The sequence below is a fragment of the Tinamus guttatus genome, unplaced genomic scaffold (genome assembly GCF_059628265.1).
Source record: "Tinamus guttatus ecotype Peru unplaced genomic scaffold, ASM5962826v1 Tinamus_guttatus_pri_ptg000090l, whole genome shotgun sequence".
Taxonomy (NCBI): Eukaryota; Metazoa; Chordata; class Aves; order Tinamiformes; family Tinamidae; genus Tinamus; species Tinamus guttatus.
In genome coordinates, this window is record NW_028288624.1 from 801,087 (window position 1) to 820,610 (window position 19,524).

The following is a 19,524-nucleotide window of genomic DNA, read 5'->3' on the forward strand; positions in this document are numbered from 1 at the left end:
CTAAATATTCATCCTCATTTACACTTCAGTAAAACAATCTATGACTACCTTTGTTTTCAAAAGTTTTAAAATTCAAAGGTGAATTTAAAGTTATTACACAGACAGGCACTTCAAAAGATGGCATATAAGACATTTTTTGATAAAATATGGTCCTGTATTTCATCATTAGATATTTCTGAGCATAGCCATAAGAGAGAGAAAAAGATTTTCCAGAGTCTCCAGGACTATAACCAGAAATTAAATTCTCAAAAAACAGATAGGGATGTTTAGAGAGATGAAAATACAGCTAACTTTCAGAAGCTGTAAGTATACACATGTATTTTTAGAATCAATATGTGTAAAGATATTTTTGTGTGTGGCTGCATGCACTCGCCACATTTTTTCCACAGTAGCTAATGGGAAGCAATATGCTCAGTTTGAAAAAAAAATGTAGTTTTAAAGTTAAATGTAAAGTTGTCAGATACTATTACGTTTGGTTTGTTTTTGTCTTCATCATGCAATGGTTTTGTGAATCTAATAGAAACTACTGTAATATTTTCTCTCACAAAGTCTGTTTGCTAATCAGTAGTGGATCTAATCAAGGATGTAATAAGTGCATAATGGTACATTTGCTTCCCAGGAGAAGCCACTGCTTCTCATCGTACCAGAAAATACCCCCTTGCAAGGTGCAACCAGGATCCACAGACTCGCTGCAATAGTCTAACAATTTAATTGCAAGCCCTCAGGCAAGGATAACTTAAATTACAATTAGAAGGCCCTACCACTCTGGCTAACATCTGGGTGATGAACACTGTACTGATTAAAGGTTTTTAAAGAGCACTGAGCACTTCACACTCCAGAACAAGTCACTACCCTAACTTTGAAGTCACCTATCTTACTATTTTAATACCTGTGATGCACTCTGCCTAGTCTTTTCTGAGGGGATTCAAAGAATCCAAGCTCAGTGTGGTGTCTGCCCTTTGAAAGGTCTGCAGGGGCATGTTTGCATTAGCACATTAGCAATACCTCTTTTTACTGGGGAATATACACAAGAGAAAGCCATCCTGCAGCACCACAAGAAAGGCACCAGGCACAAACACTGCCAAGCCACCACCTCCTCAAACGAGATCAGCTTGGGGAAAACGCAGAGTTTCTACCCTAGCAGAAATACGAGGCACAGCGGACACCCCCAGTGCACAGATCCCAGTGCTGCTCTTCGGTAGGCGTCGCACGTACAGAGACAACAAAGGAGCAGTAGTCGTTGAGCCCTCTAGTGGTGCTCACCCCAGTTTCACACTCACATGCGTGTAACCGTGTCGGGGAAAGGCGGCTTTTTGCACAAAACAACAGCTTCTCTGCTGGCCTCCAGGACTGCAGCATATATTACTGCTACACACCCAAGCAATGACTGACATGGGATGTAGTCTGAAAATCTACGCAGAAATGTTCCTGTGTTGCATGAATGGTCACAAGTAGCTGCACTCTGAAGCGTCTTTCATTTTGGAGCAAAAGCACCAATGGAGACAATATGCAGAAATCATCTGACCAGTTGCTGCTCTGCTTCATCCAATGTAAGCTGGGCCAACTTGCCATCCGAAGGACATGCAAACTTTATTTTTTTTTTACAGACATAACCAGAGAGTACTCTACAGCAGCAAGACCAAGCCTGTGGTACCAACAATCTCAGAAACACATAAAGCAACAGTGCAACAGTCAACACCAACAGCAGAAAGATGAAACCAAAGGAGTTAAAAGCACCAGAGCTGTTCAGGTACCACTTGGCTTCCAGATTGTCCAAAGGGAAAATCACAAACCAGATTTAGCTTTATCAAAGCAAGCTGTAGATATGTTTTTCTTTATTTTTTTGATCCTGACTTACTTTAATTAAAGGTGCACCTCAAAGCCCGCTGGATTTCTTTGAAACCCTGAACCAATGTATTATAGTTCCTAATTTGCTGCTACCTTGCAGCAGGATAAAGGAGATGAGAATTTCATTATGTTAGGCTCAGACTTTTTATAACCTATAGGAAGACAAATAGTAATCAACAGTGCACAATCATATCCTTACATTTTGGAAAAGCAAAAAGTTGTTGGTGGTGTTTGTATACCTAAGTGACAAGGGCCACTGTCCACCTCCATAGCTCTACTAAGAATCCAGCAGCCTAAATCCTCAGAAGACCAGGCAGTCTGTTTCCTTACAGAGAGTAACTTGTGTGTGTTGCTCTATATTTATCTTTCTATGAAATCTACTTGCTCTGAGAAAAGCTGCCACTGTCCTAGCTGCAGCACTGCCTTCCTGTCCTCCTTGTGTGCATGGTGGAGCTTCACTCACCATATAAAAAGCTCTGGTAAACCTTACTTCTGCTAAACTTCCAAAAATTTTTCTCTCTTTTTCACTTTTGATGTTCTTGAAGCCGTCTGCCATGCAGGAAGGAGAAGCTCCTGCTTGCTCTGTGACATGACTCCAAGTGGGGAAGCATCGCTCTGTCCCAGAGCAAGAGCAAGCTTAGAGGAACACAGATACTGCACCCGTGAAGTGAGAGGACAGGGATAAGTTACTTTGCTTTTGACAAACCCTTCACAAAATTCAGCAAAGCATAAGGGTGACAGCTACACGGAGCCTGGAGTACAGGAAGAAATCAGCTCCCCTTTTCTGACAGGAAATTCCACTGTTTGAGACAACAAAACAGAAAAAGCAGTAGCCCCTAAGATACAGCCTACAGAAAATAAAATTATTTTTAAAAAGAAAAAAAAAAGAGAGAAAAAAAAAAGAAATAAAAGAAGAATCCTGGCATATGGTAACAAAAACTATATAATTCTCTTGATCTTTAATCTCTATGCCAATGTCTGTTTTACAGATTATGGCCTCAGCTACTGACAAATCTGCTTAGTGAGTTTTTGGCTGACAAATCTGGCAACACAAATGCTGTCTGAAATACATTCAAAAGGCTAAACATTTTCATAATAGCTACTTTACACAGCTTAGTAGGTTTCCCTTTAGGACACCAATTTGATTTTTTTAAAGTGACAGTGTTAATTTTTATGATTACACACAGAACTGAGATTTTTATTTAATACAGCGGGTCTTCTAAAGCTTTTCAAGGGGATCAACCACTTTGCCAACAGACGGGTGTTACAGCAGGGGTGATTATAGTAATTTTTCATGTAATTGGGAGTCACCATTTGGTTGCTATCTTTCACATGCTTGTTGCCTCATCATATAATCCTTCATAATGGGGGTTTGTTGTGTGTCACAAGAATGTGCCAAGCAGCCGGGACACAATAAACAGAGGAAGCCCCTGGCTCATGGGTAGTATGAGTGTTTTAACATCTGCCCAGCTTCTTTCAACTGCAATAAATTTCAGCTGATGGCAGTGACCCAATACAGAGGCATTTTGTTGTTGTTGCTTTCAGGACAAAATCTTGAACATCACACTTCGTTATCTCAGCGACAGTGGCACAGTTTGTCAGGACACAACTTGCTGACACACGACATTGCCTGATGTGAAAGATCGTGATTCATCAGAAATTATCAGAGACATCCCGCTCTCGCCCCAAGACTTCTGGGTTTACTGTGAACAGCAAGAATTGTCCTTTGCAGTTATTGGTCACAGCCTGATAGCGTTAAATTATAAATAACGCTACAGGAGTTTCTAAAGTCATGCCACCTCTGGTTGTGACCTTCTCTAGCAAAGGCAGAATAAATGTGGTCAGTATGCCCGACAGCAAGAGCGTTACAAACTTCAGCCTGATGTACAAAACACACAGGCACTCGCTTAGCAATAAACCCTAGAACTCCTCCACTAAAGCTAACAGAATGGCTCGTTGGCTTACAGCTAACTACAAATGTGCTTTGCCCACTCTAAGCCTTTGGGAGACTGCTGGAAGGAGAAAAAAAAAATCCTTTGGGCCATTTATGTTATATAGCTCCATCAGTAGGTCACAGCAGCATGTCAACACTACTTGAAATAGAACAACACTGTTTTATGGTACAAAGTGATGGCACTTGAATGAAAAACGGTCCTCACATCATGCTGTGACCCTTTTTCCATGCCAGAGAGAGATACTAAGATTCAAGAACCAGCAAAATAAAATTCAGGTACTGCAAAACTGTTTTCAGCAATTTAATAGTTCGCACCATGTATTATGACTCAGTAGGAAGTGAATTGCTCAGAAAACAAAGATGACTGTACTATATGCTGCATAAGTTCTCTCTTATGATTAAGACCTTGTCTTGCTGTGGTTATCTCAGAATTTACAGAAACAGCTTGTAGTCATTAGAGATCCTTGGACACCTCAACCCTTAACCCTAGGAAATTCAGGGCAGGGAGAGGTGATCTGCAAAGTGGAGTGAAGAACCAACTACGGCTGCTGGTAGATACCACAAAATTGCTTTAACGGCAATATGCCGTACATGAAAGTCTTACAACAGTGTTTAGAAAACCAAACTCCTGTTAATTTCAGATTAGCAATCTCATTATAGTTCAAGTCCTTGCAACATCTCCCAAGACAATCCCAAGGGATTCTGTAAATCTGGGCCTTTATGTCAGATGAAAGAACAAAAATTCAAATTTTAATTCTTGTTTTCTCTAAGTCAAAAATAATTTAAACCACCAAATAAAAAAAATAATAACAATACTATGATACTGCCTAGAAGAAGGCCATTTACCACAATGGATTCGTCTTCTTATGACGTGCAGATGAATATGTTCCTACATTGCTTGCTCAGCTTTTATGGACAGAATGAGATGGACAACATACATCTACTCAAGCCCTCTCTAACCACCTATCCTAAAAGCAGCAAAATGACCTGTTACACAGAATAACAAAGTGGTTAAGCTTGGAAGGGACTTCTAGAGATGGTCTAGTCCAATCCCCCTGGCTCAAGCAGGGATGCCTAGAGCATGTGTCAACATATTTACCCGACATATTTCACCTTGCCTGGAGTCTCTTGCTGGGATTTCACTTCCTAGATCAGCATAATGAGAGTGTAATTTTTCACAGCTATGCTTCAGTAAGAGCTTCTCATATTACATCTACCTCTTGTTGACTAGGAAAAATGCGTAGAGATTCACATTCCAATTCCTGCAAAGCTTTTTAAAGCATGCACAAGCGAACAGTATTTAAAGGTGTAGAATAAAGTCCTTTGCAGAGGCGTAGTTTTAAAGGACACAGGTTACTGCACTACTGGCATTTCTGTTTTTCCTATCCAGTTCACAAGCATAGCAGCATGATTTGGCAAGTCTAAGATGCCTATTTCTTCATTACTTGCAAATTAATTCCATAACAAAATGCAATCCATGGTAGACCTATTTCATCTTTTGCAGAGGCACACTGATGTCAATCAACAGTAATACAGCATCAATGTATGTATGGCATTAATTACATTAATTAGAAAACTAAGCAAGGATCCGAAATATAAAAAAGACTATTAGTGCATGAAGAAAGTGATAAAATGGGGGTAATGCTCGAATAACAAAAGCAAACTAGTGCATCTAGAGAAGATCATGGCATATCTCAAGTATTTTGCAGGGGAAGTAGAAGATAATAACTCATCTATACTAAGGCAGCACATCCTTCAGCTTTGTTTTAGAAACAGGCAAAAGTGATTAGGAGCTGAAATTGCAAGGACATGTCATGATGCCCTTACCTTATGCAAAATTCAGTTTGTTTTTTTACCTATATATATATATTTACCAGTAATATTTTCAATTCAGAGCTTTTTTAAAAAATGATTTTGCTAATACAGCAATTTTATACAGAGATCTTACCAGGAGAGAATAAGCTGAAAAGGTTTGCTGCATTCAAACTGGTGATATTATACACACAGTAAGAGTGGTGGCTACATCTTTGAAGGTGATAAAGTGACGTAATGCTTGTCAAAAGACAAAGATGGCGGTGAATTCTGGCTTTAGAGACTCAAAAAAAGAGGGTCACATAAAGGGGTTGGAAGATTCCAGCAAAATCAGCAGAGGAAGAAGAGGGTTTGGACAATGCAGTTTGTCTACAGTCTTTGAGATGGGCAATCCTTGAGACAGAACACTCAGTTTGAGGATGATTCTGTTAAACTCGAGAAATTGAAGTTTTATTGAGATTGGTAATTTCAAACAGTCAATATTCTAAACCTAGCAAAATATCTTGACAGCAAAATAATTTTTATTCCTAGTAGTCATGCAATGTCAATTTTCAGTGTGCCTGAAAGTTCTTGCATTAATATTTTGTCCAGTTCTGTAACTGCAATCTTAGATCCCAGCAGCAAACAATGGTTCGGCTTTTCATACCGTAGAGAGCTTGGGAAGGTAGGCTGGGACAACAGGACAAACATATTATCTTGATGTTTCTGCTAACTGATGGGTTGTTATTAACTGTTGAACTGCCTAATTAGGTTTTATAGTTAACAGCCTGTTATGATTAGAGGGGACAATGCATGTGCGTTGCTGAGCTATTGTTTCAAACCATTTGCAAATTCAGAAGAAGCATCGCTCAATTCACGCTCGAAAGCCTCTCTTAGGAAGCTGAAAGGAGAGAAGTTTTCTCTTCTGTAGAAGAAAACTATCACTTCAGGCATGAAATTAAGTGATTCCCCAAGCCGACGGCTCCCCCAGAGGGACAGCACAGCAGCCCCTTCCTGCCACGCAGGTTCCTGACAGCTTCCCCCAATCATTCACATTCCCAGGTCTCATCCTCACCCTTGGTGTGGATTCCAGGCCAGCTCACCAGTGCTGAGGGGATGTTCTCAGCTGGGAGGCCTCTTCTCTCTCTCTGCCACTGTAGGTGGAAATCTCAGGTCGGAGGAGTCCCAAACTACCCGTGCTGCACCACAGGCTCCTGACAGCAGATCACCGAGCAAAATGCTTTTGATGGCAAGGTTTGAAATTTTGGGAACTGGTCCCTGTGTAGAATTGTGGATATTGCTCCATTTTCTGAGGGTTAATGCATACTTGGTTTGTCTGCTTTTTAAATGACTTTCTCCCTGGGCATCTTGATGACATGCCACATCCTTTCCTGCTATTTTGGGTGTTTTGTACTGTTTTTAGCACTCCTCCACAGAAACTCCTATCGACACATTACCCTGCCTACCTTTCCTTGTCACCAGCTGCTACCTCTCCTTCTGGAAACTGCTCCATATCCCAAGCTAGTCGCGCATTAACCCCATTTCCCTTGGCCAGCAGCCACACCTTCCAGGCTTACTTTGTTATTTTTCTCTTCAAAGGCCTGAAACCCTTCAAACAATTTTTTCCATATCATCTATCAAACCTATCTGCTTCACGGAGACTGCAACTGATGAAAATTTCAGAAGCTGCCATCAACTGCCTGCTGAACCTATAGCTACTTGTTGTCCCTCTTCTTTCTTGCTTCTTTTATTCATCATTTCTCATCATTTTTATCCAGCTACACAATTGAGAGAGCATAACTGCACTCTTGATTTTATAATTATACAAACACAGCATACCTACGTATTTGTAAAAACCCTCGAAGAAATGCAGTTAAGATAACATCTTAGGCTGCTCAGGGGAAAATCAGGTGAAGTTACATTCTGCATAACCTTCACAATCCTCTCTAACACATAGATAATAGTGGTCAAAAGAATAGTTTAAGTCATCTGATTTTTCCCCTCCAACTATTCAGATCTTTTACATGAACTTTTGCCCGATTTTTATATAAGCATAGGTCAGCAGAATCACCATCTGTATTATGTAGCTAAAATAGTGCTCCTATGCCCCTTATACAGTCCTCTATAGAACCCTGCCAGGACATATCCTCACCCTTGTGAGAAAATGTACTTTTATGTAACATGCATACATGGTAAGGAGCAAAATTTTTCTTATTCACCAACTAGCCAGGTGAGCAAAATTTTTCTTATTCACCAACTAGCCAGTAAAAGAAGAGTTCAATTTCTTTCCATGTTGGATGTTCACCTTTCTTCAGTTGGAAATTACATACAATATGAGGTAGACATATACCTACTAAAAACCAGAATGACTGCCAAATTATTTCACTCACTCTGCAGAGAACACGTGGTAACAATTTTCGTTAACTATAGCTCCCTGCTACCATTGATCCTGCAACCCAGTGGTTAAAAGACCTCAATGCAAATTTTCAGCTGTTGCCAAAGTTCCAGTGACTTCAATATTGATTGATTTCTATGATAGCTTAAATGAGTGGATTCTGCCTCTAAAACCTATTGCTTGAACTATTACATATTGAGAAAGTTGAAATTGATATAACGCTAACAAAATCCTCAGTTTTTCTTCCAGTCACCCAATAATGCCAGACCTACTTTAATTAAAACAGCCATATAATCACTTGACAAAATAAATTTCTGACTACATACAGAACAGAAACACCACACATTTCAGCTCCAAGGGAATGGCACAGAATCAGGTTTTCCAGCTCATTCCAGAGGTTGTCCAGGATTCCTCACAGTTGTGTTTGTGCCTGTCAGTATGCTATCAGACATGCAGATTTCCAGCAAAAAATAAAGTCAAGCATTAAATCAATAAAAGGTGTTTCGGTAAATTCAAATCCTGCTTTGGTGTTCCAGGAACTCATAACAAGACATTAGGATTCATTAGGTTCGCAGTCATGGAAATGTTCTTGTGAAGGCTTACCCTTCACTTCTCTAGTGTTCAGCACCTTGGCCTTATTCACTACCTATCCAGTCCTCCTAGATCTTTTTTAAAATATTTTCACATGAGTGATTTACATTAGAGCAAAAAAATCAAAAGAATATCCAGCAAATAAATCTAGTGAATAAATTCACCATTTGCAAATTTCCTGCTGCATTTTTTTCTGAAGGATCTAGAAAAAGGTTTCTGCAGACTATATATCATTTATGAAGATAAAAGACAGACAAAATGCCCCAGTTGTCAAACAGTACATGCAACTCTGCTTCCAAATTGAGATAGTTTTAAAGCGCTGCCTCTAGGAAGGCAGGAGTTCAGAAGAGTTGTCAGGTACCAACCAGTAGTGACCATACACAAATTGAAGCCTTTTTCCACATGTGCAGGCCAAGGAGTCATTTTTCTGAGCTATAAATTAATGCTCTGTATTCTTGACAGACATGATTTTTTAAGGTGCTGATTTTCTTGCGAGACATGCTTTGTAGTGTGCTTGCTCTGAATGAAGGCCTCCGATGGGGTTTTAAGAGGACCGCAGAAGTAATTATTGAGTAGTGCTATTTCCACAATAAACTGATTTACATGTAGACTTGCTGCAGTCCGGAGATCCCCAGAAAGCCAGTAGAAGTAGTGTTGCTCTCTTGCTATCTGAGGACACATGTAAAGTATTCGAAACAGCTACATATGAAACAATTTTTCTAAAGGGGAGAAGAAAATGCTATCACCTAAAAATGATATTACTAACTGCATTCAAGTAGATGTACATGTGACTTTGCATACCAAGACTGCCCTTCCTTAAGTTCCTGCTACCATGAGATGCCCACTTTGGGTCACAAACAGCTTGCTGAGTGACAGCAGCTCTATTCAGCTCAGCTGGAGATGTTTAGGGACCCTGAAAATGAGATTCAAAAAATTAGTCACATGGTGCAAAACCACGAGAATGCAAATACTCAGGACAAGGGGGTTCTCTGTTGAGTCATGGAAAAGTATCCCATGGAAAACAGAAGCACTACCTTCAGCAAAAGATGGGAGAAAAAAAAAAAAGTCATTTTTAGTGATGTTACTATGTAGTCCATGAACAGCCTTTCACAAATACACAAGAGGAAAGGATAGAATTGCAGCCAATTGCTATTTCACAAGGAGAAAAATGCTTAATTCTCTGTATGCAGGGATTGATGCTACCTCCTGCACTGTCTTCTTTACTCCACTGTGCTCCAATTTATTACTGTCAATATGAACATTGCTAAGGTCACTATTGTCTCAGGCACCACAGCTTTGCTCTCTTCAGAAATTATCTTGGCAGAAATCATCTGTCTCTTCTTCTGCTCTTAAAGCTGTGACTGTACACAGCTTTAGGTCAGACAACTATGACCAGGGTCAACAGTATGATTCAGTTCCTATAAAGTGAGCAGGAGGTTCAATGCTGATGGTAATGAGGACTGGATCTAGATCTAGAAGTTACAATTTTCTGCCAGAAGCCCTGCAAAACCTCTCAAATGTCTGAACTCAGCCAGTTCAGACATAACAGCATGAAGACAGCCTTGCTAACCAGTAAAATACCAAGAACACATACAAATCCCCAATAAAGGGGAAGAGAAAAACTAAGAAAGAAAAAGCCTTTAATCTTTCCTTGTTCTGGCTCATCCTTTCTCCAACTAAAAGGAGGAAAAATTGATAACAAGCAGCAAACAATATTCTAAGGCAAGTTTCACTGCAGAAACTTCCAAACGAAGACTTGGGTAAAGAGGTTACAATAACCAGTAATAGCACTGATCTTTGTGATGTTGTTAGAATTAGAAAACATGGTCAAGTTTGGACTGGTTTAGATCTCTTATTTTAGATACATCTTACCTAAGAGGTAACCATGGTGTAAACATGGTCAGGAAGATCCATTTTGCCTTGGTTTGAATGTTCTAGGTCTGACTGTCAGGTCTATGATAGAGGCATGGCAGGACAATCTGCACAGAAATATTCATACATGATTAGTGGGTGCAAACCATTATTGTTATTCATTGGGGCTGCTTCCATCACATAGCCATTTGCACAGGTGAAAATGTAAGAGGAAAGGTAGAGGTGAATCAGAGAAGTGCTCTTCACTCATGCTAGTGTGTTCCTGTGCTTCAGTAACAGTCTGCCATCTGACATACATATATTGTGCATATAGTGAGTAGCAGCTGCCAAAGCCATAGCCTCTCCTTCCCACCTTCGTGCCTAGCACTCCTGCTGCCCACGGTTGTTGCTGTGCTCCTGCCAGATCTGCTTGTTGCACTTGGTCCATGACTTCCTCCCAAGCCTGAGGTGCCCGCTACATTCCTTCAGCAGTGGAGGGAGTAATATTTAACCATTTTAATTAGCAGAGGTTGTGCTATGCTTGGTCTTGCCTCTCTGAAAGTAGATCTTGATCCTGTGGAGATCCAAAGACAGATGTGAGAATGGAGTGGTCTACCTGGAGTTTGTTGCAGCATCAGGAACTTTCTGTGATAGGAGCCTTCAAATAGCTGCTATTTTACTTGCTCATTGCTGCTGCTGCCTTCATGGACCTGCCAATCATTACTTGCATTTTACATGTGCTACTTCTATTACGAGCTTTCCAAATCTAGATTTTCTCACAAAGCAAAATTTTAATTTAGAAATACATCCATACGGCCATCCCTAACCGATCCAGAGTTCAAAAATCTTCTATCCTCATTATGCAACAGAAGGAAAATGACATAAAATGCAACCCACACTTAACCAACACTAATGGCCAACACCACAGAACCAAGCTGAACTTCTGAACTGCGAGCCTGGTTTGTCCTGTGCTGTGAGTGATCTCGCCTGCTGGTGACAGGGATCCATCAGGCTCTCAGCATTACTTGAACTTAGGGGTGTCTGTGAGTGCCTAATACAAAGCCTGGCAAACAGTCTTGAAAGTCCAAGTAGTCCCACTCACCGAGATCCAGTGAGCCTGCAGGGAGCAAGCTGCTTCGCTCTGAGGAGTGGGAGTCTTTCATGACAGCCGCTAGCTTTTCCTTTTCTTAAAAAAGGAAAAGGAAAAAAAAAAAAAAAGAAAGAAAGAAAAGGAAAGAAGGGGGGGGAAAAAAAGAAAAAGGAAATAAATGGCACAACTGCACCACTGCTGGTGCTAAAAGGATCAGGCCCCGCTTGGTGATTTCAGATGTTGCTCATTTACTCAGAAATTATCCCCCCCTCCCCTCATATTCAGAACCACTTAACACCAACCAACAATTATGCCATCTGATCACTAAAAATAAAATAACTTTTCTTCTTTGTCTCTGAATGTATTCCTTCAGGACCCATTTTTTCTGCTGTTCAGTGAGCCAGAGAGAAGGATATTATGAGTTCTGGGTGTTTAACAAACAAGACATGCTGCACTCTTGAAGAATACAAGTGCAGGTCTTCAGCTTTCACAACAATAGCTCCAATTTTTGGGGGGGTAAAATAACAGGTATGATTTTAATTTCTTTAATCTTCCAGTTAAGGAAGACATTTAGTCATAATCGCCCTAGTAGCATTGAAATAAAAGTCAGGGTCCAACTAAAGCATTGTTATGTTTTATGAGCAGCGTTGAAAAGATAAATTGCATAAGGAAAAAAAAAAAGAAAAAAAACATTTATGAAAGACCAGAATAAATGTTATGTTACTCTTGGTACATGTGTGACAATTAGGGGCTAGATCTTAGAGCCGTTATTCCCAACAATATCAGTAGGATTACTGCGTAATCCTTGGAGGGTTTGGGGATCAGACAATAGTGCTATGCTCGGTTTTCATATAACAACATATCTCAACACATCTTTCAACATTTTTAGCCAGAAAGTAAATTAGTCGTGCAGCAGTTCCTCACTCCAGTAGAACAGAAAAGGCTGCTGTACCTCTATGAACAGGAAAGGCACCTTAATACTTAATGTGATTAATTGAGGCTAGATTAATGACTGAGTCAACAATAATTCCCATCCGGAGTGTTTGCAGAGGAGTGTGTGGGTATGCTGGCAGTAGTACACTTGCGTGCAAAAATCAAACACAAAACCTGATCACATGTTCACAGCTGGAAACAGTGTTAGGCTTTATTCAGTAAGGTATAAGGCACTATCATTTAGCTCTCCCGCAGCAGGAGGAAAAATGGTGCCACAGAAGAGAACTATCACATCAGACACACTCCAGGGGTCTCTTTTACCTACATTGTTCCTCTCCCAAATGCGGCTCTTTAAATTTTAAATAGAAAAAGAACACACGGAAAACATTGTGCCGTACAAAAATGTCACCGCGGAAAAATGGGGAAAACATTTCCCATTAGGCAAGGTAAATACCCTAAAGTTCACGAGTGGCTTTCATGGGGCAGTGGGGGCCATTAAGACTCGAAGCGACACCCGCATCAAAGTGTCGTCTTCCCACGGTGGGGCTTTAGTTCAGACATTGCCACGTTGCACAATGGAAGATGCGGTGAATGCAACACTATTTTTAAACCTGAATAAAACACGGCAAAATACAGGCTGGACACACGTGTTTGGATTTTTAAAAGTTAGAGACGAGAACAGGGTATTCACCTATGTTTAGAGAGACTGGTGCCCAAAATGACAGCTCAACCTTATACCTCTTCCTTTTGGTTAAAACCCTGCCTGAAACGTTCAGTGAGCTAAGTACGCAGCAACTCGACAGAGACATTGGAACAACATAAGGACCTCACGAATGTACATAATACAGCTTAATTTTTCCTCTCTTTTTATTCTCCATGTATTTTTAAAGGTGGAACACAAACTCTGGGCATTTGGACCAATATATCGGGAGGGAGGAGTTTTCCTCTCTGAGACCTTCAGCATGTTCATCTCTCTCTTCCTAATCATGAAATATCTATTTATCAATAGAGGAACTTCCTCCTCCCCAGTGGCCCCACTGCCATCTCCTCTCCTGTTTCTGCTAACAGCTCCCGACAGGGACAGGGCCCAAAAGAAACTGCACAGCCCGATCTCCTGCCCGCTCCCAGCACGGTCCCCGCATGCAGCGAGGTGACTCTCATCCCGCCTTGTCCTGGGAAACTGCTGCACATTCTGACATTCTTTTTTTTTTTTTTTAACCTTCATCACATTTGGCAGAAATTGAAATACACCCGGAGGAAAAGATACCCTTGGCCACTTTGCCTAATACATTTGTTAAATATCATCAGAAGTCGCTTGAAATGATATACCATGTAATTAAAAATAGAGATGAAAAAGATGTGAAATTACTGTTTACCTAAGAGAGCTAAAAAAAAAAAAGTTCAGAAGAGAAATATTGCCAGAGTGCAAATCTGAACTGTCAGACCTACCTTCTCTGGTATCAAATTCTGAATAAAAATACATCCATTAAACAAAGGTTTCAAGATAAATTATTTAAAAATACATTAATAAAACATTAAGCAATGCCGGTTGCTAAAGAAATATCCTATGAGGCCAAGCAATCTTACTGTTAGATGCCTTCCTTAGCCATGATGAAATCATGGAAGAAAAAAAAAATACATAAACCACTTCATGTAGCTTGGTGATGTATTATTTGATAGCGAACACTTCACCGTGAGTGTCCATTAACTGATGCTTACACTGTAACTCACACTATATGACATCCATATGAATCTCAAATGAATTCACTCCTATCAAAGCTGTTTAAATGAATACTGTGTGGTTTGGGGCTCTTTTTTGAACAGATGCAGCCTGGCCACGTATGATGAGCTCTTTTCTGAAGTGAAGGGGTTCGCAACGCGCTTGGGACCAAGAAGATACAGTGACTGGTTTAGGAAGGCTCAATCTGGCAGCGTCGGGAAAACAGGAAACATGATGTGTGCTACAAGATGGGAGGGGAAAAGCAACTATGGGAAAAAGACAACAAAAATCAGAAGTAGGATGGGGAACCCAAACAGCCCGAATCACCCTGTTGCTCTCTCCATAAAGGCAAACACGCACGCATGCACACACACACACACACACACACACACACAGAGAAGGCTAAATAGCACGTGAAAACTTAAGTTGTCAGGAGATATGTCTTTGTATGATTGCGTCCTGCCTCAGCCATGAGTGATTCCAGTTTTATATCAATCTGCATTCATCGAAGTAAATAAATTTGCAATGAAGGGCTGAAGAAACACAATATATGCACAGGAGAGCAGTATATATTCATTTCCCTTTTCATTATTTTCTCACAACAAAGGTACCCAAAAATAATTTATCTTTCCTGCATGTCTCCATAAAAGCAGAATATCCTCTCTGTTACTGTGCTAGTATTTTTAAAAATTTTCTGCCTTTCTTTTCCAGTGATTTCCAAGCTTTCTGTTAAGGTGGCCTCAAAGGGGCACATGCCAGTCTTTCCCCAAGGCAAATACCCTTACCAGAAGGATACGCAGAGATTTTGTAAAGGCCGTAAAACAAAACCTATTTTGAAATAAATAGCAATTTTCATACAGAGCTCAGCAACTTTAAGATCTTAGGTAGCTTATCTAGACATCACTGTTTCATGGTCTGAACTGAAGTCTGAGATACTTTGTCACTCTGGTTTTGAAGGTGACAATCCCAAACTATGGTCACCTAAATTCCCTCCTCCTTGACAACCCATTAAATCCATAGATTATCCCTGCAATTCCTCCTCAGGTAAAATTTTCACTGAAGTTGTAGAGGAACTTGATACAAGGCCTTGAAGACATGGACACCACATCTACCTTTGCAAGAACCCCCGTACCCCATTGCAGATGAACCAGCTCTCCAGGGTGCAAGAACTGATGCTGAGGACCACTCATGCTCTGGAGCAAGAAGATTACTTAGGGTGAGCTTTAGCCTGGTCCCAATGCTTATTAATGATAGGTGCATACACAGGGCACATCTCTGCTTTTCATTTATTCCAGAAGGAATCCAGTTCACGGCCAGGCCAAACTGCTCTGCTCTGCAAAGCAAGGCACGGGAAAGGGGGTCATGGTGCATACCAAACATTCCTGATCCTCACCAAAACACTGAAGCAGAGCACTCAACGCACCCAATTTGAGCCATCCGCAGTTATTGAACAATTTAGTTAGAATTGTTTCATGTTGCATTTTAAAAATACACAAAAATGATTGAAAAAAAAGTAGAAGAGGAGAAAAAACCCCTAATTGTTCCATAGTTAATGTTACATTCAACAGCAATTACTTAACACATACAAAGCTCAATTGCATAACCTACAATTCTCCTACTTTGTGGAGGCTCCTTTGCTTCTACTTTAAATAAAAGAAATTCTTTTCATTTTGTCAAGAAAACTTTTCTCTACCTCACTACTGCATGACAAGGGAACAGATGGCAATTTAAGGGGAGAATTTATGAGAGCCACAATCTTAATGTTGCATAAAGAAAAGAAAAAGACTCGCATCAAAACCACTGACAAATGTACTTGCTAATATTAATGCACTCCCCATTCATCCAATATGCTTCCTAATTGCTTTTCTGTACATAATAATGTGGCACCTGCTGCTCAACATTGCAAGCGCATCAGGATTTCTCCAAAGTCAAACAGCTCTGCAACTGGCCCTCTCCCAGTGATAAATGTAGAGCACTGTATCACGCACAGTTCCTGTCAGTGGCATAATTAAAATTTTATACTTACAGAAAAAGATAGTAAACAATCAGTTCTTAAATGGATTCACAAGAGGAACTCTTGTTACAGCCAACTTTATAATTAGTATGCATCATGTAATGCTAATATATCCATGACAAGAAAATAGGAAAAATGTAGAAACTCAGTTGTTCCCTTTAATGCAATGTTAAACTACACACAAAAAATGAAAGCAATCAGCCTATTGTTATTTCAGTCCTCTATTTCTGCTCTTCATTTTCCATTGAAAATAGCTCGGCACATTTTGCACTGGGATGATAGCTGTTCCCTTGTGTCACATCTCAGGAATTTTCAAACAGCCACTCGAATAGGTCTGAGCTTTATGATGTTTATTCATTTTAATTTTACATTAGACAAAAATGTAATTTATTTTTAACAGAATTAGGGCCAAAACACACAATCTTTATTATCTAACAAAACTCCCACTCCTAGAGATATCCAAAACATTTAAATATACTTTTCTACCAATGTGGTTATGCATCATCCAAAATGTGACATGCCATCAGCAAAAAAAAAAAAAAAAAAAAAAAAAGCGCATTCACATCAAGTGCCCTAAATTAACTCCTGAGCCTTACAATCTAGAGCAGAATGGAGATGCCATGTGCTTTCTGTTTCATAGTGATATACATTTATATTTTTCTGTCAGATAGATGTGCATAATACCTATATTGTATACTTTATATATGTTTCAGACTATAATCTGAATCGTTATGTTAGAATTTTAGTCTGCATATATGTATGTTAAGAGATGCTTTTACTTATAAGTAATCTTATTTAATCATGCAGATATACCCATACAGATATACATGTATTTTATGCTTTTACCTGTTTTTCTAGTAGTTTTTAAATAATACTGAATAAAACAATTTGAAAAATAAAGCTCTGTGGAAGTGTGCTGTGCCCTGAATAGCCACAAGCTTTACAGATACCAAGCTATAATCACTTAGTGTTCCAAATTTTAAAAATAATATGCATCCCAAGACATGTATTTTTAATTAATTAAAACTGTTTTGCATTTTTAAGTGCAAGCTGGTTACTATATTTAAGAAGACCTTTTATATATATATATATATATATATATATATATATATATATATCTGTGGTCTCCATATATATATTTGTGGTCTCTATTATTTTTATTCATTTTAGTATTTTAATTCTCTTCTGAGAAAAAAGAAAAAATGTTCTTATATCCCATTCAAAATTATGTTAAGATATTATTATGCATAATATTCCTGGCCAATCACCAGCACCAGTTTGCAAAAAAATATTTCTAGCTTTACTTAATGAAAGCAACATATAAAATAATTCAGAGGAGAAATATTTTTCAGACCACAGTAAAATACCATATATACTTTTATACATGTCTCTCTCATAGTACGTTTGGAATATGCCTTGGCAGGGAGACAATTCAAAATGTACCCGTTTCACAAAGACATACTGGTAACCTGCTTAGAATATAATAGCCAAGATCTAAATCTTCTTTATCTTCACTTGGTGCGATGATGCGCATGCCAAAAATTAAAATACCCCTCCAAATCACCACGACTTTGTCACAGAGCAGCAAAGGTTTCTAAGCTGCAAGGCAATCCGGAGGTCTGAGATATCCTTGCAGCACTCTCTGTGCTTTTCAAACAAGAGCTGGGGAAGATTATCTCCATTTATAGCTTCAACGTTTTTATTGAGAGTGCCATTTCTTCAAAGGAATATTGCAAAACATCTTTTTAAAATGTTCAAGAATCTGAAAACATGAATAGCAATGAACCCATTTATACACAAACACACTCAGTGTCCGCTAACTAGAGCTATCAAAAGCTTCATTCTTCCGGGCAAGTGAAGAATTCTCAAGTCAGACTCCTATCACTTAGTTACAGAAATGGCCCTATTTCAAGGGTCAGCATTGCATCTTCAAAACAAGAAGAGTAAATATTTTAAAATCTTTTTTTAATGCAAATTGCTAGGAACAAGATGGTCACAGAGGATAAGGCAATCTGATGAAGTGACCTCCAATTTTTTTTTTCTGAAGATGAATAAAACAAGTGCTGTGCTACAGGTATTTGCATAAGTTTACTCTTTCAGCCCTTAGTAATCTGGGAGAATAGGGATATATATGCATAAAAAACTGTACATTCAAAGGAAAAAGCAGCGTAAAACTGTAATCGGTGACTGGGAATACTTTTTATTGCTGAAGAGTAAAGCCAGCTTGTAGCGTGGGAAGTCAACATGAGCTGCTCACACCTGTCAAGTATTCCATAGGGGTCATGACAAGGAAGAGCCGTGTCCATATGGGTCTTGGGGAGCAAGCAAAAAGAGAAAAAGAAAACCTGCTTTTGCCCAGCACCCGAAGGAACTGCATTCCTGTGGAAATAATGAGGAGAAGCAACCAGTCACTGGGTGTTTTTTTTTCCCCTGCTTTACAGGATCCTCCCAGCAGGAAACATCACATTGTAATGCAGATTTCCTGGATTTCCAGCAAAATCCCCTGTCGATGCCCTATATGTTCTATGGAGGAGTCAGACAGCACTTGCAATTCTATTAAGCACAATTTTAGATTAACCTAACTTCCATAACCGACATAATATAACACATAAATATTAATATATTATAGTTATTTTATCTAATTAGCTTTTCATTGTTTTAACCTAAGTGCAATCTCACATCATGTTCTTCAGTCCTTTAACACAAGATGTACTCAGCTCAATATGATAAATGAAAACATGTACTAAACTAATTAAAAACAGTTAAAAATCTGTCTTAGCAGAAGCCAAACTGAACCCCTCTGTCTTTGGCAAGCACCATTTTTTAATTCTGATGCTATGACTTCATGTCACTGCAAGCTTCTTCACACAGAAAAAGCTCCAGCTTGTACCGAATGTGGCAGCCTGCAGGCTCGGAGGACAACCTGATAGAAACACAGCATCCCAGATCCCCTCTCGAGACGGGCTCACATTCAATGTCCTAGTCGTGATCTTCCAGGCCGCGCTAGGCCAACTACAGCAGAGCAAACTTGCTTGTCTCAAACAGGGCCTCTCGGCATAAATGCATCTTGAAAACTCCTGTGAATGAACCATGATCTCGGCAACATTTGTGGTCTTCCTCAGGGAAGGGCTGTCCGTCTGTCTCTGCAGACGGAGCAACTCATGAGCTTGGGCTCAGCACTAGGCCATACAGCACCCATATTGTGCACAGGAGCAGGGGCAAGGCAAGCTCCTGTCCCTCTCCAAAACACCATCTTGACCTACATTTCCTTGGTGAAGTCTCTTTGCTATGACACTGCAATGGATTCATTAAAAAAGAACAAAAACAAAACAAAAAA